This window comes from Budorcas taxicolor, chromosome 2, assembly GCF_023091745.1.
Source record: "Budorcas taxicolor isolate Tak-1 chromosome 2, Takin1.1, whole genome shotgun sequence".
Taxonomy (NCBI): Eukaryota; Metazoa; Chordata; class Mammalia; order Artiodactyla; family Bovidae; genus Budorcas; species Budorcas taxicolor.
Genome location: NC_068911.1, coordinates 71,994,378 through 72,020,490, shown reverse-complemented (window position 1 = coordinate 72,020,490; position 26,113 = coordinate 71,994,378). Strand labels below are relative to the sequence as shown.

At 39.8% G+C, this 26,113-nt stretch overlaps 1 protein-coding gene across 1 annotated transcript in view; it reads left to right on the top strand.

The window, feature by feature from the left end:
- Positions 1 to 26,113, top strand: part of CERS6 (ceramide synthase 6) — a 341,431-nt gene that overhangs the window by 5,410 nt on the left and 309,908 nt on the right. The window lies entirely within an intron of this gene.

The following is a 26,113-nucleotide window of genomic DNA, read 5'->3' as shown; positions in this document are numbered from 1 at the left end:
TGTCCATCACCAACGCCCGGGGCTTATTCAAACTCATGTCCAAGGAGTCAGTGATGCCATCCAACCATCTCATCCTCTGTCGTCCCCTTCTCCTCCCACCTTCAATCTTTCCCAGCATCAGTGTCTTTTCCAATGAGTCAGTTCTTCACATCAGGTGGCCAAAATATTGGAGTTTCAGCTTCAGCATCAGTCCTTCCAATGAATATTTGGGACTGATTTCCTTTAGGATTGACTGGTTGGATCTCCTTGCAGTCCAAGAGACTCTCAAGAGTCTTCTCCAACACCACGCATCAACTCTTCAGCGCTTAGCTTTCTTTACAGTCCAACTCATATCCATACCTGGAAAAACCATAGCTTTGGCTAGACGGACTTTTGTTGGTAAAGTAATGTTTCTGCTTTTTAGTATGCTGTCTAGGTTGGTCATAACTTTCCTTCCAAGGAGTAAGTGTCTTTTAATTTCATGGCTGCAGTCACTACCTGCAGTGGTTTTGGAGTCCCAAAAAAATAAAGTCAGCCACTGTTTCCATTGTTTCTCCATCTATTTACCATGAAGTGATGGGACCCGATGTCATGATCTTAGTTTTCTGAATGTTGAGTTTTAAGCCAACCTTTTCACTCTCCTCTTTCACTTTCATCAAGAGGCTCCTTAGTTCTTCGCTTTCTGCCATAAGGGTGGTGTCCTCTGCATGTCTGAAGTTATTCATGTTTCTCCTGGCAATTTTGATTCTGGCTTGTGTTTCATCCAGCACAACATTTTGCATAATGTGCTCTGCATATAAGTTAAATAAGCAGGGTGACAATATACAGCCTTGACGTACTCCTTTCCTGATTTGGAACCAGTCTGTTGTTCCATGTCCGGTTCTAACTGTTGCTTTCTGACCTGCATACAGATTTCTCAAGAGGCAGGTCAGGTGGTCTGGTATTCCCATCTCTTTCAGAATTTTCCACAGTTTATTGTGATCCACACAGTTCAAGGCTTTGGAATAGTCAATAAAGCAGAAATAGATGTTTTTCTGGAACTCTCTTGCTTTTTCCATGATCCAGCGGATGTTGGCAATTTGATCTCTGGTTCCTCTGCTTTTTCTAAATCCAGCTTGAACATCTGGAAGTTCTCTGTTCATGTACTGTTGAAGCCTGGGTTGGAGAGTTTTGAGCATTACTTTGCTAGCGTGTGAGATGAGTGCAATTGTGCAGTAATGTGAACATTCTTTGGCATTGCCTTTCTTTGGGTTTAAGTTGAAAACTGACCTTTTCCAGTCCTGTGCCACTGCTGAGTTTTCCAAATTTGCTGGCATATTGAGTGCAGCACTTTCACAGCATTATCTTATAGGATTTGAAACAGCTCAACTGGAATTCCATCACCTCCACTAGCTTTGTTCTTAGTGATGCTTCCTGAGGCCCACTTGACTTCACATTCCAGGATGTCTGGCCCTAAGTGAGCGATCACACCATCGTGGTTATCTGAGTCATGAAGGTCTGTTTTGTATAGTTCTTCTGTGTATTCTTGCCACCTCTTCTTAATATCTTCTTCTGCTCATACCATTTCTGTCCTTTATTGTGCCCATCTTTGCATGAAATGTCTCTTGGCATCTCTAATTTTCTTGAAGAGATCTCTAGTCTTTCCCATTCTATTGTTTTCCTCTATTTCTTTGCATTGATCACTGAGGAAGGCTCACTTGTATTTCACTTGCTGTGAATTCATGTATATTTTTCTACTGGGATGAACTTCCTAACGTTTTGGGTAGGAAATGGTGGCCTTTGGATATTTTTAAAAATCAGAATGGTCTTGTATTGATCTGTTTCTCTATTCATGTGTTTATACTCATTTCTTTATGCTTACTGACTCTCCCCTACAACCTAAGTCATCATCATAAGGAAGGAAGTTTCTCAAATTCTAGATATTGGAAGGGATGCATGCAAAAGAATGAAGTAGATAATATCCTGAGTTTAGTATGGAGGATGAGACAGAGAGAAAGGGCTTGGAAGAAGTTTCAGGGGTTAAGAATGAATGGGTTTTTATCAAGGAAAACTCAGAGATTGAGCCTAAACACCTTTATATTGTTTCTCTGAATTTTGGATAAAAGCGAATTATTAGCTGAGCCATCAGGGAAATGCAAATCAATACCACAATGAGATATCATCCTACACCCATTAGGATGGTTACTATTAAAAAACAAAACAAAACAGGAAAGAAAGAACGTGTTGGTCATCATGTGGAGTAATTGAACCCTGTGCCTTGTTGGTGTGAGTGTTAAAATGGTACAGCCACTGTGGAAAGCAATATGGAGGTTCCTCAGCAAATTAAAAATAGAATTACTATGCGATCCAGCAATTCTGCTTCTGGTATATGCCTGAAAGAATTGAAATGTGAGTCTCAAAAGAAATGTTTGCATACCCATGAACATAGCAATATTATTCACAATAGCTAAAAGCTAGGAGCAACTCAGGTGTCTGACAGGTGAATGGATAAACAAAATGTGGTATATTTAACGCATTACAACATGGGTGAACCTGGAAGACATTATACTAAGTGAAATAGGTCAGTCACAGAAAGACAGACACTGTAAGATTGCACTTATATGAGGCACCTAAATAGTCAAATACATAATGATAGAAGGCAGAATGGTGGTTGCCAGGGGCTGGAGGGAAGTTATTGTTTCATGGGTACAGAGTTTCAGTTTTACAATAAGAAGATTTCTGGAGATAGATGCTGGTGATGATGGTGGCAAAATGCAAATATAAAGATAGTTCACTGACTAAAAGGAAAAGTCATTTACTAGAAATACCTGGTTTCATTTTCTAGACTCGACAGTTTTCTATTTAGGAATAAACATCACTTCCATGAGGGGTAATGGAAGGAAGGTTGAAGGCCAGAGAGCACTCAAGTATCCTGGACGTTTTTGGAAGGCCCTTCAACCAAACACCTTGCTTCAGTCCATTTGTTGACATGTCCAGAAAAGGAGAGCAAAGTGTCTTTGGGAAAAGCACACTGTACATTTTCAGAGGATCCCTAAGACTAAAGTAGAGGCCTCCTACTTTAGCCTCTTTCACTTCACGCTCCACTGAAAGCAAACCAGTGTGATAGGATAAATTGCTAGTAAGGCAAGTGGCCGAGGCCAGAGATACTTCCTCTGGTAGGAAGCTTTTGCAGTGGAAGAAGAGCAGATCTGACCTTTCTCCCTAGTTTTCGATTTAACTTCACACCCTTTTTGTAAGCAAATGTTTTTAGACATTTGTAAATTTGAACATGGTTTTGCTTAAATGCTATCTACTATAGGGCAGGTTGCAAGCAATGATTGTTGCAAGCAGTTGATTGCAAGCAGTGGCAGGTACATACTATTGAAAAGTAGTTTTCAAAGTTTATATTAATGTTCGATCATTGTACAAAACACTGCTTTCCATGATTCATTTATGAGAGTATTTGGGGCAGGTTTTGTTGTTTTTAAAGAGAACTTTCTCCTCACTGCTAGCCTTCAAAATGAACTTCTTGTGGACCACTCCTGCTTCTTATTCCTGCTTTTGCTTTTGTTACCTCAAAATTGGATTGTGTGGGTTCTTTTTGGCAGGTGTGGGGTTGGAGGTACACAAATGGTTTTTCATTGCAGGGAAGACGCAGTCCATTACGAGGTGGCCTTTCATGACCACTTAGTGACCTAGGAATCACATTTGTGACTTGCCGATGTCTATATAAATGTCACATCTTATGCTTGAGGTTTTCTGGTTACAAAGCTGTTGTTGCTGTCCTGAAGCTGTGATGGTGATTCTTTTCTTCCTCTCTTCCTTTTTTTCCCTTTCCTTTCCTTTCTTCATTTATTTTTGCCTTTTATTTTTTCTCTTTCCTTTCCTTCCTTTCCATTCCATTTTTTCCCCTTTCTTCCTTCCTCTCTCCGTTCCAACCTTCCTTCCTTCCATCCTTTCCCTCTCTTTCTACTTCTCTCTGTCTCTCTCTCCCCTTCTCCCCTTTCCTTCCTTCTGGTGCTCATTGCTGTTGCTGTTGTTTAGTTACTAAGTCTGACTCTTTTGCGACCCCGTGGACTGTAGCCCGCCAGGCCCCTCTGTCCATGGGATTTCCCAGGCAAGAATACTGGAGTGGCTTGCCATTTCTTTCTCTGGGGATCTTCACGACCCAGGGATTGAACCCACATTTTCTGCATTGGCAGGTGGGTTCTTTACCAAGTGAGCCATTGGGCAAGTTCCCCTCATTGCTGCAGATCCTTTTAAAAGACAGGCAAGTTTAGTTTAGAGAACAGAGGAGCAACACAGAGTTAAGAGTGGGGGAGAGAAACAGAACCATCTAGAATCTTGTCTAGGGACACGGTTTGGCAAGTATCAGAGTAGAAGCTGCCAGCTATGCTGAGTGGCTCTGTAGATTTTGTCTTGATGGATCACCATTTCAAAGCAAAATAAAGTGACTTGGTGCTTTAACCAGAGTAGCAGTATTAGACACAATAGCTTGAGTGAAGGAAAATTGAGAACCAGTCACTTAGGCATGCTGGAGATTAAGAGAATATAAGGGCTTTGTCCGTCAGTGGGAGTATGGGTATCTTTGAGTGCATGGGTATACTCCAGAGTGACACTGCCTTTAAATTCTGTTATTGTTGTATATACTTATAGGACTTAATTAGAAATGTATATTCCTCATGAGAATTAAAAGGGAAGTGGATAGGATATCAGAAAGACTGTGGACCTTGGGTTTAAGTTCAAACACTGCCTCTTCTCAGTTATTCAGTAGTGGACAGAATGCCCTGAAATTTGGTCTTCTTGCTTGTAAATTGGGGAGTGTGCCTACTTTGTGATATTGGAAGACTGTCTGTGAAAATGTAGTTAAAGGGGACTCAACTGGTTCTTGAAAATATACATTGTGTAAAAAATAATTGATAACATAGTACACTACAGTATTTACTATGAGAAGAAATAATGTTCTGTAACATGATTTCATGTGTTGGATGTACCTGTGGGGAGATGGTGTGGCTCACAGAGGCAGTGGAACCTCTTTATGTATGTGATCCTGGAACTGAAGGATTTACTAGGTCTGTTGAAGAGTAAATATTTAGCGTCTTAAACAGGCATCGAAATTTCAGTCTCTTCAACACAATGCCTGTTTAGGGAGGAGAATGCATCTTAACCTCTTATTCTCTAAGGTTAATAGTGGATTGTAGGTCAGGGACTTGCTTGTACTGGTGGCAGACGACCATGTCTAATGGTGGGATTTGGGATGGGTGATGCACAGCTGCGTACTCAGGGCTCTGCCTTGAGGGAAAGCCCAGGAAGATGGACTTCCACTGGCTGGAGTTTTCTCTGGAAACTGCCTTGCAGTGGACGGATGCCTTATGCAAATAACCCAGTCTATCTCCAGCTGCCCCAATCTGGCCCCATGGTCATTTTTTTATTGCATGTGGTCTCCAGGGGAAACTGGCCAGGTATTCGGCCACTGGTAATGGCAGACAGCAAATTCACCATTTACACTGACTGAAGACCTAGGCTGGATTCTGGCCACGCCACCTATGTTGCTGCCACAGATCTAGGATCAGATAGCTTCATCTCGTCATGCTCAGTTTCCATTTGCAACTCTTAGGGTTGGGAAGATTAAATAAGATAAAGAGTGCATGCGTTGTGTGTAGGGCAGTACCTAGTTCATGGAGGTGGCAAGTATTTGTTCTTTGGGTTTATTGAAGGTGCGTGCACACACGTACACACACATGTACACTCTCACACACAGACACACAGTTGCTTCCTGACTGTTGGAACCCTGGTTTCCAGACATAAGCCTTTACTGTGAGGTGTCTGAAACTCTTTGCTGGCATTATCTTTATGTCATGAATGAGGATGTCAGACTGCATTCTTGCTTTCACAGGCCGGGGTTGCTGGTGCAGTCCTTGACTTACTTTTCCTGGTCCTCCTGTTCTCTCTCTTTTTCCCCTCCAAGGAGCATTCTGATTCTTCTAGTTGTAGTTGGCTAAAGATAATCCCAGCCTCTTAGTGAAGAGCTGGGCCTTATGCATCTCACACTTGTTTGTCATGCAGTTTGCTGAGAAATGTTACTATTCAGACAGCTCAGATATACTTTTTCTTTTTTTCCTAATAAGAGCCTTCCAGAGAAAGGAAAGCCTTGGGAATGACCTTTATTGAGTTCTTTCAGAATTTTAACTCTCATGGATTATCTTAATTTTATCCTTAAGAATAAAGAAATTCATTCTAGGGTCTTTGGGATCATGCTTGTGAAGATTCACACGTTCAAAGTTAGCTAAACATACTTAATATATGTATTTTTTCCTTAAGAGAAACAAATCTACACCCCTAAATCTGAACTTCCTTTGGTATGAAAATGGCAAACCTAGGCCGACCAAATTAGTTCAGAAGGGATTTGTACCTCATTTCTACTAGAGCCACTTTTCCAGCTCTGCATAGCTTAAACATTTCATTCTTAAATGTACGATTTGCCCTGTAAATAGTTTAACAAGCTTGTTAAATTCTTTAAGGCACTGATAGAGGGCATCTTAAGATGAGCAAATACAACATTTGTGGTGGGCTGTCTTTTTTTTTAAATTAATTTGTTTTTTATTGAAGGATACTTCTTTTACAGAATTTTGTTGTTTTCTGTCAAACCTCAACATGAATCAGCCATAGGTATACATATATCCCCTCCCTTTTGAACCGCCCTCTCATCTCCCTGCCCATCCTATCCCTCCAGATTGATACAGAGCCCCTGTTTGAGTTTCCTGAGCCATACAGCAAATTCCCCGTTGGCTATCTATTTTACATATGGTAATGTAAGTTTCCATGTTACTCTTTCCATACAACCCACCCTCTCCTCCCATGTCTTTTAAATGGGGACATAAGGCAAAGAGGAAACTACAGTGCTCTAGAATGACAAATTATCAAAACTGCCTCAATTTTAATTCAGTAATAGTTTTAACATTGACTAGAAAAAAAAAAGCAAAACTCATTCATTAAAAACTAGTTGAGTCAATCATGTGTTACACACCAGTGTGGCACCAAAGTTGGGGGGAGGCGTGTTGGGGGTGGGAGAGGTCCACCCTGGGTGGCAGCAGTAAGGGGCTGTATTACCTACCAACAGATTTAAAAGAAAACAATAAACTTGACTAACAGTTGGTCTGCTTGTTCTTAGCACCACGTAAAGCCAATCCTAAACATAGAATTGATAGAGTGAAAAATTAGCCCCCTCACCTGAGCACACTCTTCTTGCCACCCCTCCCCCCGCTTCTTAGAACACCACTTCCAGATGCTGTTTTAGGGCACAGATGTTCTGAAAACCACAATTGAGAAATGCTGGGAAAGCCAGCAATCGCCACCTCCCATTTTCTGTATCAGGACACCAAAGCCTTTAGAAAGAAATAAATGAAGTAATTTGCCCTGCACCACCCACCCAGGTCTAGGTCCTGGGAGAATGTGGCTGCTAAAGGATGCTCACAAGGCCATTGTGATGATGCCCCTGAGTCCACTTGTTCTGGAGCTATTCCAGGAAATGCCTCAGCCCAGGAAAAACGGGACCTGAAAATCGGGTTGGTCACACCACCTGGCTGTTTGCTCTGTTACACCTAGGTTGGTCTGGTCCCTGGCCGGGTGTTTCTATTAATACAGCAGAAAATGGCTACTCTGCCTCTCCCTGCGGGTGAATGAGGCTGGTTGTGGGAAGAAGCATCTGATGATTTGAGATGTGTTGCCTGCCCCACTGTCAATGTACCACATTTCATGGCTTTAAAAAAAAATGTGATTGAAGGGGCCCCCATTAAACGTGGGTTGGCGCTCCTGAGAGCCGAGCTTACTCTGCAGACAGCCAGGACCCCTTCTTAGTGTGCGAATTGCTCCTGAGCTCGTTTGTTCCGTGTTACTGAAACCGTGCACCCAGTTTTACTTTCCTCCCACTTTCACTCTAGTGCCTGTTAAGCACCCACACTTAAGTGGCTGCTTGCAGAATTTGCAAAGGAACTGAGGAAGAGAGCAAAAATAGATATACAGGTGGTGGTTGTCAACCAGCAGTTATTTCTAAGGAGTGCTCGGGCAATCTAGTGGTTTTCTGTGTGTGCAATTTTTGCTCATGATTTTGTTGAGTTTTACAGAGTATAAAACTTTCTTTTGGTAGTGGTAGGTACCTGTGGTTTATCTGAAAGAGACGGGCTCCTGAATTAAACATTGCAGTGTACTATATCTTAGAGTCAGATGAGGGAAGTGTTAGGAAACTCCAGTGCTCTGACCTTGCCTCCCTTAGAGGCAGGCTCTTGTCTTGGGTCTCTAAGCAAGCAGGAGGCTTGCCACAGTCAGTCCCTGTGCCTCCCGGCCTGCCACATGTTGGCATAGAGTCAGGCTGTAGACGATTGGGTAGAGGACAGCTCGTCGTCAATTTAAAACCAGGGCGAGTCACTTCTTTAATTGCTGGCTCCCTTTCACGTAGTAATTCCATGTCCTCTGGTTGCTTCTCTCTCCTGCTCACACCCTCCTCTGCCTCAAATTGAAGGTAGCCTGAATCACCTGCTTGGCTGACTGCCTCATTTTTTTGGTCCTGAGCCTTGGTTACCAGTATCTCTGATATAACTCACATGTCCCAGGATAATAGTGAGTTTGAGCCAGATCCACTTAAAAAGGATGGTTAATAAGAGCAATCACCTCCCATTGTACTAACTTTAATTTTTTGGTGTCTTTAAAAAATAAGTCATATGGAATAAATATTCTTTCTGGTTTTGAAAATAAATTTATGGTTATAGACTTTTTTCTGGTTGGAAACAGAAAAAATAAAATTGGTTCCTCGATGGCTCAGTGGATTAAGACTCTGCCTACAATACAGGGGACACAGGAGACGTGGGTTCAACCCCTGGTTGGGAAGATCCCCTGGAGGAGGAAATGGCAACCTGCTCCAGTATTCCTGGCTAGAACATCCCATGGACAGAAGATCTTGGTGGGCTACAGTCCCAACAGTTGCAGAGTGTCGGATATGACTGAGCTTGAGCACAATTCAGTTCCAGAATTATAAAACAATTGTTTGGCAAGCAGTTTCCCCGTTTCTCAGAGTTGAAGATGAGATAAAAATGTTGCGTTAAAAGGAGAACTTTCTCTCCTTTCCATTTTCCCAGCCAATATCTAATTCTCTACTCGGGTCAAATCTGAGGACATCCAGTCCTTTCAAATTGTCTGAAGCTTTTCTGAATTGGATGCACTTAGCTGCCAGAAACTTCTTATGGCTCTATTTAAAAAGCCAACCTAGAAGAGTCAGGAAACGGCTCTGGATGGGAACTGCTAAAGTAAATAGTGTATGGTGATACATTTTGGAATTTGACACAGATTATACTTATCTTTGCAGGTGAAACTAAACACGTCTTTTTGGTCCTGAGGAGTGTTTAGATTTGTGGAAAGACTGAGAGTGAGAGGTAGAGAGAGAGAGCAGAGAGAGGGAGGAAAGGAGGGAGGGAGGCAGGGACTCTCCGCCAGATGTGTGAGACAAAAAGAAGCGTAGCTTCCTGACTTGGGCTTAAAATTCCATCTTGGTGGAACCCCAGTTCAGCTAATACCCTAAGGGGTGTGTGGGTGCATGCTCAGTCGCTCAGTCGTGTCTGACACTCTGTGATCCCACAGACTGTACCCCACTGGGCTCCTCTGTCCATGGATTTCCCCAGGCAAGAATACGGGAGTGGGTCGCCATTTCCTCCTCCAGGGGATCTTCCCAATGCAGGAATCGAACCCACATCTTCTGTGTCTCCTGCATTGGCAGGTGGATTCTTTACCACTGAGCCACCTGGGAAGCCCACCCTAATGAGTATTTGCTGTAAATCTGACACTGAAATGCACAATCATCACTTGCTTAGCAAACGTTTACATGGCATTGTTAGAAAAGTGCTTTATTTATCTAATGTAAACTTTTTATTCTGTGTATAGCATACATACAGAAACATGCACAAAAGTATACGTAAAACCTATAGCTCACTGAATTATCACAACAAAGCAAACACACTTATGTGTTCATTAATCTGAATGCAGATTTAGAAATAGAACATTACTAGCATCGTAGAATCCTCTTCTTTATTAGTTTTTACTGATTTTATAAATTAAGGAAAAATTATTTGCAGTGTGAAAATGAAAGGCAACTGTAGCTCCTAGTCCATGCAGCAATACTCATACCCATTCTTCCACCTAAGGTCTTGGTTTCTTATAGAGGACACCATGAGCTCTGCTCTGGCACTTGCAGTCACCCATGGAGCCATATCTCCTCTCTTTGTGTTAAGTTTGTACATATGATACTTTGCTGGTGGTCCAGTGACTAAGGCTCAGGCTCCCAATTTAGGAGGCCTGGGCTCAATCCCTGGTCATGGAACCAGATCCCACATGATGCAACTAAGAATTTGCATGCCACAACTAAAGATCCTGTGTGCTGCAACCAAGACCCTGTGCAACCAAATAAATTAAAAGAAATGTTAAAAAAATAAGTTTGTACACATGCTTGGATAAAGGTGTGTGTGTGTGTCTATGCAAAATTTGATTAATAGTTGGCTATAAATAAAAGAAATTGCTTAGAAAGGAATGGGAAGAAGATATGAGAAAGTGAATGAGAGAAAGAACCATAGTCAAAACATTCTTTTTCTTTCCCACCTTATTTACTTAATTAGTGAGAATATTTTATAAGGATTAATAAAGGGACAAAATTCAGTGTCTTTAAAAAGAAAACAAATGACTGATGTTAAACAGGGGATAAATGTGTATGTTTATTGCAATGCTTCTGTGTCCTGTTGCTTGAATGTAGAGGATCTCAGAAGATTTGTTGAGACAAAGGAATCAGACTTTGGATTTAAATAAGCCATGTATTTTGAACACTGAGTATTTGCTTGTGATATAGAAATACAGTGCTTGTTTGGAAAATAATACCTTTCAGTCTTGCTGTGTTTTGTGTTTTTAAAATTATACTCACTTTGCAAACAAGTATATGTTGTTATTTAGTCGCTAAGTTGTGTCCGACTCTTTTGCGTCCCCATGGACTGTAGCCCACCAGGCTCGTCTGCCTATGGGATTTCCCAGGCAAGAACACTGGAGTGGGTTGCCATTTCCTGCTCCATGAAAACATGGACGTTTTAGTTTAAATATCTCTTATTTAATACAAGCTTTTTTATGTTCCATCTTTGGATGTGTCTTCTATTCAATATATTCTCTTTTCTTCTTCAGGAATACCAGTTACATACATGTTAGCTTTTTTTTGGCCTAACTTTCATATCCATCTTTTGTACAGTGTTTGAAATATATTTTATTATTATACTTGGTTTACATGTATAATACCTACCAACCAGGTGTCTCTTTCACTCATGTTTATTCTGTTTGTCATCTTGATCTTAATGTTGCTTTAAATTTAAAAAAAATTTTTTCCTTCTGTTCTACTGCTTTTTCCAATTTTTTTTTTGAAATTTTATTTTTCAGTTTTCTTATTTCTTTCTGAACCCTGATTTCTCTCTCTCTCTCTCTCTGTTTTTTTTTTGAAAAGCAATCATGGAGCCTACAATTTCTTTAACATTTTTGTTTGAAGTCTTCCTATGTTCCTGTGGGTAATTCTTTTTCATTTGCTTTCTGGTTCTTATTATTTTGTAATTTTTGTTCTTAGATTTTACTGCTTCCTACCCATTTCTTTTAGTCTAAAAACAGAAAACATTAGATCGCTTTCTGCTTATTTTTATAAAGAGGGCATCTTAAAATCAACTTGGTTAAAATCTATTGTTTTTGGACTCATGGAGTAATAGAACAGTTTTCTTTAAAAATAATTTATTTCATTGATGAAATCTTCAGAGGCTGTGGCTACCGTTCCATAATCTTCAGTGTTCACATGGCCACGACGCTGCAGGTGAGGGACAAAGCTTTCAGAGCTTTTCTGATAGCTGTGGGAGGAAATATTCTTCCAACTTACTCATTCTAGAGACAATGGGGATTTCACACCAGTTTTAAATGGAATTTCTAAATTTTTTTCCCCAGTTCTTACAATGGTCATAACACAACATACTGTGAACTCGTGGTGTAGTATTACCTCAGCAGTAACTATTTGTTAATTTCTAATATATTGATTCTAGTTTGTGGATTTTTAAATGTTTTGGTGTCTAAAATGATTAATAGTGCTACGAAACAGTCAGTATTTGAAATCTTTTGAGCATTTAAAATGATAAAACCTCTTCCATTTTTAAAATCATTCAAGAAATTACTGGTTTTATATATCTATAATCTCACTGGGAAACTCTCAGTGCAGAAAAACTACAGCAATTTTCCATTTTCACTCTGTTTTCTCAATCCGTCATTCTTCCCTAGGTGTGTCCAGCATGAATAGTTGATATATATATTCTTCCAGAACTTTTTCCAATGCATTTACCTACCTGCACACTCATACACACACACACACACACACACACACACACACACACACACGGAAATATAACTTTTGTTTAAAACATGAATGGTATACTCTAAGTGCTGTTCTTAAACTTTGCTTTTATTTAGTATTATGCCTTGAAGATTTCCCAGTGTTGGTGAATGTAGGACAACATTATTCTTTTCACTATGATAATAATATGATGATAATATCCCATTGTTTGGGGTTATTTGTTTATGAATGCTATTGGAAACAATGCTATAACATTCTTTTGCAGACTTCTTTGTACTCAGGTGTATTACCCTAAGCTAACATACAGAAGTCAGATTGCTGGGTTAGAAGATGTACAAAGTTAAATTTTAATAAATGCTGCTGGAGTCTTTCAAGAAAAATCAAATGAATTTACCGGCTGACCCAAGACTGTGTGAGAAACCACCCTGACTTAAGCATGAAAGTGAAAGTGTTAGTGCTTAGTCGTGCCTGACTCTTTGTGACCCCATGGACTGTAGCCCCCCAGGCTCCTCTGTCCATGGGATTCTCCAGGCAAGAATACTGGAGTGGGTTGCCATTCCCTTCTCCAGGGATCTTCCTGACCCAGGGATTGAAGCCAGGTCTCCTGCATCACAGGCAGATTCTTCACCATCTGATCTGCTGCAAATTTGATGTAACTTTTATAGATTGTCCTAATTTGTAAAGAAAATAGCTGTTTTGACCTGCTCTTTCACAGAATTGGGGCTCTGGGTAAGAATAAAATTTAGTAGTATCTGCCATGAAAGGACATTTTCTTAGTCTTTCTTTACCTGAGAAATTGGAATAATAATCCATAAAATGCAGTAAGAAATTCCTTCAAGTTTATAATATTGAACTTTTTTACATCTACTACAATCATTTGCTTAGAAAATGTTTATCTCATACATTTATACCCCTTTTAACACTTGTTATAAAAGAATATAACAAAATACTCACTATTCCTATTAAGTCAAGCTAAAGCAATTGTGTTTTGTTATATTCTTTTATAAGAAATAAAAGTCATTTTTAGATATATTAAATCTTATCACCTTGTATAAGAAATCATGAGTGAGGGAAATCTCTCCTCATATGAAGTTTTCTATGTTATCTGTTATTTGAGTTAGTCATTTTATGAGTAAGTTATTCAGAGGGCAGAAAAATTTGTACTCAAGTCACCAAGTAACCAAAATTGAACAAGTAACTAAGAATCTAGAACTCAAGGGAAATTTTAAAATTTACAACTAGGTTATTTTTCAGTACAGCTGTCTGCCCACCCCCTCCTACCTCTGGTCATCGTATTGTCTCATTATGCCCGTCTGTTTAAGAAAAGGTTATGTTTTTATACCTTTAGAATAGCATATATTAAAATTTATAGACTTTTATGAAAATGTTCAAATATACAGAATAGCTCAAAAAAAGTAATGCCATGAACACTTGCATTGTCATCACTGGAATTCAATGATTAACATTTTATTGTCTTTCTATATATTTTATTTTCTTCTGTACCATGCAAAGTAAATTTCAGATATTATGACACATCACTTTTAAATACTTGCAAGTGCATCTGTTGTCTAAAAAGACATTATAGGGTGACTTTTTAAAAGTAGCTGTTGGAGAATCAATTTTACATTGTGGAATTTATTATGTTTTTCAAAATATTTTTGAATGTATAGATTCAAAGCTATATGGTTATGGAGTTGGTGAAATTATAAGGTAAAGGAAGACCATAAATTTAGATTCAGTGACTGAATTTAATGGTTGTACAAAAATAAGGCTTGAAGTGATATTTTAGTGAAAAACTCATGGGCGATTAAATGTACTATTTGGAAGTTGTGTCCAAAGTTTTGAGCTGGAAAACCATAAGTTTACAAGAAGTAGCTAAGTAGCTGGGCTTCCCTGGTGGCTCAGATGGTAAAGAATCTGCCTATAATACAGGAGACTGGGGTTTGAGCCCTGGGTCGGGAAGATCCCCTGGAGAAGGGAATGGCTACTCACTACAGTATTCTTGCCTGGAGAATTCCATGGACAGAGGAGCCTGGTAGGCTACAGTCCGTGGGGTCACAAAGAGTCAGACAGGACTGAGTGACTAACACTTACTTACTTAGCTAAGTAGTTATTCATTCATAACGTTTCATGGCATTAGAAAATCAATGTGAAGTACATTGGCTTATAAATCAAGTTTTAGACTCATTTCCATCAGGCAAACATTTCTCAAGACTGCAGACTCCTGCCCCTGATGTGGTAGAGTTTAACGCTTCTTTGGATCATGTTTGATCTTCTAGCATGGTGAGCTCAAGACTCCGAAGCAAAGTTGGAGTACAGTTACCTTTTCAGAATGTAAGTCCAGACTCACCATTTCTGTTGGCTAAGTAAGCCTAAAGCAGTGGGTTGGACGGGGTTTGAAATAAATGAGATGTAAAACCAGACCACCTGACCTCCTCTTGAGAAACCTGTATGCAGGTCAGGAAGCAACAGTTAGAACTGGACATGGAACAACAGACTGGTTCCAAATAGGAAAAGGAGTACATCAAGGCTGTATATTGTCACCCAGCTTATTTAACTATACAGAGTACATCATGAAAAACGCTGGGCTGGATGAAGCACAAGCTGAAATCAAGATAGCCAGGAGAAATATCAATAACCTCAGATATGCAGATGACACCACCCTAATGGCAGAAAGTGAAGAAGAACTAAAGAGCCTCTTGATTAAAGTGAAAGAGGAGAGTGAAAAAGTTGGCTTAAAGCTCAACTTTCAGAAACTAAGATCATGGCATCTGGTCCCATCACTTCATGGGAAATAGATGTGGAAACAGTGGCTGACTTTATTTTTGGGGGCTCCAAAATCACTGCAGATGCCATGAAATTAAAAGACTCTCACTCCTTGGAAGGAAAGTTATGACCAATGTAGACAGCATATTCAAAAGCAGAGACATTACTTTGCCAACAAAGGTCTGTTTAGTCAAGGCTATGGTTTTTCCAGTGGTCATGTATGGATGTGAGGGTTGGACTGTGAAGAAAGCTGAGTGCCGAAGAATTGATGCTTTTGAACTGTGGTGTTGGAGAAAACTCTTGAGAGTCCCTTGGACTGTGAGGAGATCCAACCAGTTCATCCTAAAGGAGCTCAGTCCTGGGTGTTCATTGGAAGGACTGATGCTGAAGCTGAAATTCCAATCCTTTGGCCACCTGATGCAAAGCGCTGACTCATTGGAAAAGACCCTGATGCTGGGAAAGATTGAGGGCAGGAGGAGAAAGGGACGACAGAGGATGAGATGGTTGGATGGCATCACCAACTCAATGGACATGGGTTTGGGTGGACTCTGGGAGTTGGTGATAGACAGAGAGGCCTGATGTGCTGCGGTTCATGGGGTCACAAAGAATCAGACACAACTGAGGGACTGAACTGAACTGGTTTGTTAAATAAATTGTTGCAATCCCTGTTGCTAAAATTATACACTAAGTTAAACTTGTATTTTTTTATTATTATTCCCATTTCTCAGGTACAGAAAGAAAGAGTAGCAAAAGAAGTTAACATCTCCCCCAAACCAGTTCTTGGTTAGAAAAAGGGAGTCTCAGCTTCCAGGTAGCAGATTAACTATGCTCCTCTCTAGAAATCTCTTTATCTTATCATCCTATTATCATCAACTTGCCTATATATTCCTGGGAAGGAAACTGCTGAAGAAAATATCAGTATATGCTTATTGTGTAAAAACTGTCAAACGGTAAAATACTGTATTTAATGCAATTTAAAACTCCCTTCTCAGGGACAATCGTTTGCAGTTGTTTTCTGGGACTTTTCCTTTGCATATCCAAACACATATATTTCTCTATAAATGTTATATATGCTCTTTTGTGGCTTCCCCGACGGCTCAGCTGGTAGAGAATCTGGCTGCAATGCAAGAGATACAGGCGATATGGGTTCAATCCCTGGGTCAGGAAGATCCCCTGGAGGAGGAAATGGCAACTCACTCTAGTAGTCATGCTGAAGAAATCCCAGGGACAGAGGAGCCTGGCGGGTTACAGTCCTGGGGTCACAAAGAGTCGGACACGACTGAGTGACTGAGCACACGCACGTGCTCATTTGTACTTTTTTACTTTAAATGGTTGTATAGAGTTTTAACACATATATATTTTACATATATAATACATAGCAATATTTTATCATAATTTATTTAATCAATCCTCTATGAATATATTTTTAACATCTTCAGTCAGGTGTTATTTAAAGCAATGCCACAATAGCTATTTTTGTACATATATCTTTGTTTACATGTGAATGTTTAGGATAAACTGCTATAGTTCACAGTGATTGGGTCATTTTGAATTTGATAGGTATCATCAAATTGTTCTCCTAGGGGATTATACCTCTTCATGAGGTTTGTAATGTGACATAGAACAGAATTGTCAAGTGTTTGCCAGTTGGCTCTGTGAAAAATGGTGTCATTTCAATTACCCTTTGTTTGTAAGTGAAATTCAGCCGCATTTTCATGTTTTAAAACCACTTAAAATTTTTCTGTGAATGACTTGATGTTTTTGTCATTTTGGGGAATGTCTGTTGAATTATGAAAGCAAAAATAAACTAGCTATTTTTCGTATTGATTATAAATATTTTCCTTTTTTGTCTTTTGACTTTAAATATGATTTTTTTTTCAGGACTAGAAATTGTAATTTTTCTGTGGGTTTGAGTAATTACTGTTTTTCCTTCAGAGTTACAGTAGACTCTTGAACAACACGGGGGTTAGGGGCACTAAACTCCTGTACAGTCGAAAATCCTTGTACTGATTATAGTGGGCCCTGTGTATCCGTGGTTCCTCTGTATCCACGGATTTAACTGGCAGTGGATTGAGTAGTACTGTAGTGTTTACTGTGGTAAAAAATCTGCCGATAAGTGGAGCCCTGCAGTTCAAACCTGTGTTATTGGGGTCAGCTGTACCTTCTGTGCTTGTCAGTGTCCCTAGAGAACAGCCTCCCTCTCCTCTGCCTGAGGGGCTTATGAGCTTGCTGCCTGCATCGTGAGAGTTGTGCAGTGAAATGGAGCGGCAGGTCCTGTGTGGTCGGTAGGTTTTCACTCTGTCCCCTGTTTTGGTCATTATGCTCAGTGTCCCAGTGACCAGATCTGTAACTCACCCTCTCCAGGAGTAAACCATCCCTCCTCTTGGGGCTAGAGAGAGCAGTCAGTCACCTAGCTTCGAGGACCAGATCTGAGGTCTGCCTCAGCTTTTTACAGACTCAGGACCCGTTCTGCTCCCCAAACCTCCCGAGGTTTCTGATGCCAGTGGGTTTCAGGCATCCTCTACCCTAAAGCCTCGATACTCAATGTGTTGACCCCAGACCAGCTTCCGTTCACCTCACCAGGGAGCTGGTTAGCAATGCAGCACTTCAGGACTCCTGCCCGGAGGCCTAAAGCAGAATCTGAACGCCCTCTCTGTTTCACCGGGTGGTTCTTGTCACAGAAGAGTGGGTTGCTTTTTCGATTTCCACCGATGGCAGGCACGTAGGCTTCATCTGTCTCCACTTGGCCGAATCACCTGTCACTCATGCTTCTGTTTTCTATTTTCCAAAACTTTTGGTGTTATTGTGGCCTTTTGTTCTTTTGGAAGTTTCCTTTGTTTATTCTTGTTTTTTTTTTAAATGTGATTAGTTATTTATTTATTTTGTCCTGTCTGCTCTGCATATGGGATGGTTTCCAGACGAGGGATTGAACCCACACCTGCGCAGTGAAAGCACAAAACCTTTACCGCTAAGCCACCAGGGAACTTCCCTTGTTTATTCTTTACAGTGATTTTCTTTTTTTGTGGGAAGTTAGAGGGGGTTTCAAGAAGGCTTAGAGATAAAAACACTTATTTACTATGTTTAATGAAAATCCCCTCTTCTGGTATTTTATGATTTTTTAATGTTTAAATCTTTAAAACATGTTGAATTAATTTTGGTGTCAACAAGAGGTCTCCAGGTTTAGCCCTCCCCACCTCCAGTTGGATAGCCGGTTGTCCTAACATGGTTAATTAAATGATCCCTATTTCCCTTTCCGATTTTAAATGCTATTTCTGTCATATGCTAAATTTCCAATGCACTTTGACTATTTTAATTACTGTAACTTTATAATCTTTTTTACTACCTGACAGTACTACTCTTTTCCATTTTTAGAAGACAGTTTTAAAACTGAGTTAAAATAAACAATTTCTATATTTCCATCTTTATTTTTGCTCATTACATTTTTATGTTTGCTTAAAGTGATAGGGTGATCAACTTCTTTTTATTTCTAACTAGGTTTTTAAAATATATGAAGTAGAGGTGCTTTTCTTATATACATACGTATGATTTTTTTTTCTTACAGACTTTATTTTCTTTTATTCACATATGACAAATTTGAAGCCATTCCTAGGAAAATCTGTTTCTTCCCATCTTTTGAGAAGGGTACAATGTAAACACTGTTAAATGCAATAGAAAGCCTTACTGCATGAATGTGGTATGACAGACCGTGTGTTGTGATTACTTCTATCCAAGACTAAGAAAGGCTCCCTCAGCTCCTTCCAGTGGGCCAGCCCAAAGCACACCACCAATTTATCAGAGCTGTGACTCTGCATTAGTTAAGAATCTCTCAGATCTTGTGAGATGGAGATGTTGTTAACCTTTCAGATGCAAAAATTGGAGTTATTTGCAGGAAAGTGCTTAACTAAATCCCTGGGCCAGAGTAGGTACTCAGCCAGTGAGCTCTGCTTCTTTAAATTTGTGAGAGAAGTCGATATGGATGGCCTTTCAGAGTGATTTAATCAACAGGGGTGTTGAATTGCTCGCTTGAATGTGCTGGTAGAAAAAAAGTTTATATAGGAACACTTCCCAGTGTCTTTGCTTTAGGGTACATGATCAAGTTTCAGTTGTCCATACTCATGGAGGGGAGATATGACATGAATAAATAACAGCAGACAATATTTTAAGCCTTTCAACATGGCTGAGAATTTGTTGGACAATTACTTTTGCAGAATATAGTAACAGAATTTCATAGCTAGAAGAGAACTTTGAGATTACAGTCCTTTGATTTTACAAATGAGAAAACAGACCTAGAGAGACAGTGACTCACTGGAGATCTTACAGTGGTGTGATCTTAGTGGCAGTTAGGATCAGAAAACAGATATGTTAGCTCCCAGTTCCACGTTTTTAATTAACTCTTTAAGATTATTTTTGCTTAGGTACACATGCAGAGCCACCCATGTGGCACCTGAGAACTGATGTCTGGGACCCCAGCCAAGTGTAAGATAAAGGACCCATGAACTTGGAGGAACAGAAACACTTTGGAGCCTTTGTGATCCCTCCCTCTTTCTTTCTCTTTCTCTTTATTTAGAAGCCAGATAACTCTCCTCTGACTCACAACCACAGCTTCGATTGTGTTATATTCAGGTGTGGGCCAGTACATTTAGGGTGCGAAGCTAGCACCGGGGAAGGCCATTCTTAACAGAGTAGATATGCATCTAAGTCAAAGAGAAAGTGGGAACCCTTGGGGACATAAGTGTCCATGTAGACGTCTTGAGTAAGGTGTAGATGCCACGTCAACAAGACAGGCAAGAATGAGGACCACACACATATCGTGGGCAAAAGCAAGTGGTTAGAAAGCCCCGTTCAGTGATAACATAGCAAAAAGTGTGTAGGAATGAAACATCAACAAAAGCTGAGCACCAGCCTGAGCGTCATTCCGAAAGGTGGTGCAGTGGGGATCCTGTCCGCAGTTTGTGGTTTGAAAGAGGAACAGTTAAAAGCCATCAAGAGAGAGCCAGCTTTGAAACCGACCAACTATTTTGCCTTTGCTCAGAAGTTTTTTGATTTCCTAATCAGGTAGGATCAACTGTAACCACTTGAGGTTTCTAGGTGTAAGTATTGAATGGAGTGAATAAAGTTAATTCCTGGCCATCATTAGCTCTACGTCCAAAGCTGGCCTTTAAAATAGACAACTCTCTAACTTGAGTAGCTTTGCTTCATAATCCAACAAACTGATTTTGCTTTTTACTTTACTGTTGAGAAATAAATGCCTGATCTGTTATATAAGTAGAAATAGTATTGGAATCGTGGGCTAGCTGACAGGCCAGTTGTTTCCCCAAATATGGATTTAGTTATTGAGCTAATAAGCCATTCATTTATAACTATGAACATCTATTATCTTGGGTTTTGATGAATTTGAAGTAGTATCAGCATGAATACATTTGATTTGGAAGTAGTTTCAGTTTAGAAGTTATTTCCTTTTAGAAAACATCAATTTAAACTTTGGTTGAATTTTTGATACGTTTAGAAGAATCATTAAAAACGTTTTTCAAAGCACTCAAACATTCTGTTATGGTGGCCTTAAAAATCCAATAAGCATGGGCAATCTTTATTTGTAGAATCTTTAGTTAGAGCACATAAATACTAAAATAAATTATGGCATTTAAACTTGAATCGTGATTCAGGGGGAAAAGTTACATGAAGCTTTACATTTAGGCTTGGAGAATCTTTTGTTGGGTTTACGTTGACTTAAATGAATTAAAATGAGTGTTAATTTCATTTGCGCAGAGGATTTAAATAATTAGTTATGGTGGATTAGATCAATGGACTTGGAAGTCAGTGGGACGGAAGCTACAGAAAGGCACATAAGGGGGTCTGCGCAGTTGTTGGCGTCATGAGCTCCATGGGTTTTGCTGCTGCACCTCCATTGCTGAAGATACCCCCCACCGTGAGCCTCTCTCCTGGTCCAGGAATGATGGCTTCCCATATGCATAGTACAAATTGTGCCTTCAGCTTTTTCTTGCACCATGAGTCATAGTCTGAGTGGTCTTCCTTCTGTTCTGCTGTAGTGCATAATTCATGCAAAAAAATCTGATTTCAGCTGTGTCAACTTCAAAGGGCTGCAGTCAGGCGTATATCTGGAAGGATTTGCTCAGAGAAGAGTTTCTGGTTTTCATTTATACCACTGAAGAGTCAGACGATCTTTGATCAATTTAGTGGCAAGGAGCCGGAGCCGGCTTTTCCATTTGCCAGCCTTAGTTAAGCCTTTTGTTTTCTTTGACTCTCAAGAAACTCTCTGGGATGAAGGCTGTGTACATTTGATATAATCATCTGGTTTATCTTTGTAAAAGCTAATCTTTACATTGAAATAAAGATAAAAGTGTCAGATGGTTGGAATAGCTGCTAACAACATCCATTTATTATGAAGGGTTTTGGTAGTTTAATCTATTGTCAACTCTACTGTAACCCAACAGATTATGTGATCCTGTCCACTGCATAAACACTCAACATGTGATGGTCTGGTATAAGAAGTCTGAAGGCAGGAGTGAAGGAATACAGTAATAGGTTAAAGAAAAGCTCACTTACTGGAACAGGAGTGACTGCAGTGTTACAATAGCTGGGGTGGTGGTGGTGTCAGGATCAGTCATTACAGCTCACATTTATTGCAGATGTGCTATTGGCCAGGCTCTGTTTTGAAAGCCTTCCATGGATTATCTCCTTTAATCTTCTGTGAAGTGGGTACTACTTCTACTTCTGTGTTATGCATGTGGAAATTAGGCTTATGGAGCTTCAATAATTCATCCAAGATCACAGAGCTAATGCTTCTTTGATGAAGACCGCTTAGAGCATCGTGCTTGGCTTGAGCCAAGGAGACTCTGTATGCTTGCTGTCTGGCTGGTCTTGAACTGGTGACTGGTTAGTCAGGGTTCTCTGAGCTTCAGCTTCCTCCTCTGTGAAATATTAGGGGAAGTGGAGAGTCTGTGTCACAGGGTTTTCGAGATAGCTCAATTACGTAGTATATCTGGAGGTACTTTGTAAACTGAAAGTTGTTATCCCGTATAAGAGGGAAGTTTTGTGGCTATGAAAAAGGACAAGCCCTTTGGAGAGGGAGGCTTTGATTTTTTTTTTTTGACTGAGAAAACAGACTTCTTCACAATGTGGGTTCAGAGTTGGCACTGGGTGTATCTTCCTCCTGCCTTAGGGGAGTACGTGAAGGTTCTATCCTTGCATAGTGGAGAGACAGGGATAAAAAGATGAGATTCTTAACCAGCTGTGCTAGTGTTATGAACATGAGGAGCTCTCTGAGCCAGGCTTAACTCAATAATTGATTCTAGTCAATGGAGAAAAAGGTAAGGCGTTTCCATATTTACATTTTCTAGAACCATGGCTTTCCAACTTCAGTGGGCATCATAGTCATCTGCAGGGCGTGTGAGAATAGGTGGCTGAGTCCCGCCCCTGGAATCTCTGATTCCATAGATCTGGATTAGAATTGCATTTCTAACAAGTTCCCTAGTAATGCCATTGCTGCTGGTCCAGTGACCACACTTTGAGAATCACAGGTTAGGTATATCTGTGTGTTCAAAATATTGTCCCACAGTAGTCAAAGCTCAAGGTGAGGCCCTGCTTATTAAAAGCACAACCAAGAGAAAATTTTACATGTCATTTACATGTAAAAACAGAAGTACTGTTTTTAGTACTAGGCTTTTTACACATCTTAAGAAGCAGAGAAGAAAACATCCCTCTATTTTAACCTCGCCAGTAAGGTGACAGGTTCTTCTGCAGACACATCATCGTGAATCTTCCTGAACTGAGCACTCCTCCTGAGCTGCTAAAATGCTTAACTGCATGTTGATGGTGTTTAAGAGGGAGAGTTCATATGCTCAGCCATTTTCAAGGAAAGAGTGTGCGTGTTTCCTTCAGTTCAGAACAGGGTCTTTAGTGTCTTTTTACCCCAGATTTCTTTCTTTTGAGGTATTTTATGTGAAAGTCCTCGTTGGTTACCTCTCGCCCTGAGGAGAGTCATTGGAAGCTGTCCTGGCTCCAACCCTAAGGGGATGTGAAAAGAGGGCTATTTTCCACAGACACATCCTCGGGGACTGGAATAATGCTCCATGATCACTCCTAGTGGAATAGAATGCATTTTCTTTATGAAAGTAAACAAATGAACCACGAGGCACTCTGGAAGTTAATGAAAAAAGAAGACATAGAAAATGATAGGCAGGCTCTCATTAGATGGTTTTCTATTTCAACTGCTTGCCTCATTATACAGTTCTGGCACATAAAATTGGAGGAAATTAAAATATCTTTGGTGCCACTTAAACCTTTTGACCTGTAAACATCGAATAAGAACACAGAAAGTGACATACTGCTTTGCTTTACAAAGTTAGACTATTTTTGAACAGTTTTTATATTTTATGGAAGAATGAAGGGAAAGAGCAGAGAGTCCTATATATTCCCTCATCTCTCTGTCCCATCTCCCCACCACCCCCAACCTCCACCGCAGTTTTCTCTATAATTAACGTCTTAAGTGCTGTGGTACCTTGGTTATAGTTGATGAGCCAGTATTGATATGTTATTATTCACCGAAGTCCATAGTCTACATTAGGGTTCCCTGTTTCCTACGTTCTGTGCATTTTGACTAACGTATAACATGTGTCCATCATTACAGTGTCATACAGAATAGTCCCACTGCGGTAAAAATGCCCTGTGCTTCTCCCCCCCCCCCCAATTCATCTCCTCTCTGCTCCCCAGAACCACTGATCTGTTTTCTGTCTTCATTGTTTTGCCTTATTCAGAATGTCATATAAGTTGAAATCAAATGGTATGCAGCCTTCTTTCACTTAGCAGTATTTGTTTAAGGTTCTTCCATGCCTTTTGTGGGGGAGGTATACTTAAAAAGAGCTTTTATTTGGAAATAATTTCAAGGTAAGTTGTGAGAACAGGTCAGTGAATACCTGTATGCTGCTCACCCAGATGTACCTGTACTTTGTTTCATTTGCTTGACCTATTACTGTTTCTTCACAGGTATCCATATTATTCATATTTTTCCTAACTCAGTCCCTCCTAAAAATAAGGATACTCTCCTACACAGAGTTCAGTCATTTTTAAAAGAAACACTCCAAACCCTTATCTCTCTCCACTTAACTGTTGGGATTTCAGTTATAAACTGACCCCATATTTTTCTTTATAAGTCCATACCATTTTTTTCCTCCAATACAGTATTCAGCCTCTGATGATGTCCTAATTTTATTTATTTTTGCCGAGTTTTTTTGAGATGTAATTGACATCACTACTGTAAAGTTAGTTACACATCCTTCTCCTTGCTTTTTTGTGGCTTTTGATGGTTCATTTCTTTCCATCTTTGAATAATATTCTATCGTCTGGATGTACCACAGCTTGTTTATTCATTCAACTGAAGTTATCTTGATTGCTTCCAAGTTTTGACCACTGTGAATAAAGCTGCCATAGACATTTGCATGTAGGTGTTTGTATAGATGTAAGTTTTCAGTTCCTTTGGTTAAATAAGCAAGGAGCATGATTGCTTTGTTATACGATAAGATTATGTCTGGTTTTATGAGAAAATGCCAAACCGTCTTTCCAAGTGGCTGTCCCATTTTCTGTTCCCAGCAACAGCCTTTGAGGTTTCTGTTCCACATCATCACCTGCCCTTGCAGCACCCGTGTGAGCATTTGGATTTCAGCCTTTCTGATAGGTCTATAATAGTACCTCATTGTTTTAATTCTCATTTCTTAATGACAAATGGTGTTGCGCATGTTTTCATGTGCTTATTTTCCGTCTGTATGTCTTTTTTTGAATGAGGTATCTGTTTATATCTTCTGTCCATTCTGTAATTCTGTTGTTTCCTTACTGCTGTTTTAAGAGGTTATTGTGTATTATGGATACTAGTCCTTTATCAGACATGTGTTTTGCGAAGATTTCCTCTGTCTGTGGCTTGTCATTTCATTCTCTTTACAGTGACTTTTGCAGAGCAGAGCTTTTTAGTTTTAATGTAGTCTATCTTCTCAATTCTTTTCTTTCATGGATTGTGCTTTTGATCTTGTATCTGGAAAGGCACCACTGAACTGAAGGTCACCTAGATTTTCTCCTGTGTTATCTTCTAGAAGTTTTAGTTTTTGCATTTTACATTTAGGTCTGTGATCCATTTTGAGTTAAAGGTCTGTGTCTAGACTCATTTTTCCCCCTTGCATGTGTATGTCCAGTTGTTCAAGAACCGTTTGATGAAAAGCCTTTTTCTCCAATGTATTGCCTTTGCTCTTTTGTCAAAGATCAGTTGATTTTATTTGTATGGATCTATTTCTGGGCTTTTTACTGCCTTGCTTTTTAACTGCAAATTTGTAGCAGTTGCTTAGGATTTCTCCTCCTGTTGATCTTCCTTAGAGTACAGGTCAGTATTTATACCGATGCCTGCTGATGGTCTTTTCTTGTTTGTGTAGTTAGCATTTCACTCCTCCAAACATTCCTTGTGATATAGCAAAATAAAGGGCCAGTAATTTACCTCTCTTGTCTTTATCCACTTATTTGTCGCTCGTTTCTTTGCTAAATTCCACACAGTCCACTTAATGATTTTTTCAGTGTGGTTTCCAGGAATGAACTGTATCATAAAAGTGATGAGTGCCTGTATTATTGATTAAGTACTTTTTGTCTGTCTGTTGCTTCATTTGTAAGATAGACATAATAATCTTCTTAGAAAGAGCAGATGTTTTTAATCCAATCACAAAAAAAATACGTGAAAACACATGAGGTGGGGGAGGGTACTGATGGTTTGCATGTACTATAAGTTTCAGTTCTTCACTTTTCTCTATCTTCATTTTCTACTTTCTCCTAAAACAATCAGTCTGGTCCTGTAGTTTTACTTATAACTGAAAACTTTCATTGACCCTGGTTCATATGTTTTAGATAATTGACGAATTTCCGTCACAGAATGTCCATCCCCTTGTGTAACCATCCCTCTTCCTTCTTTTTCTCTCCCGCCTCCTCCCTCTCCCT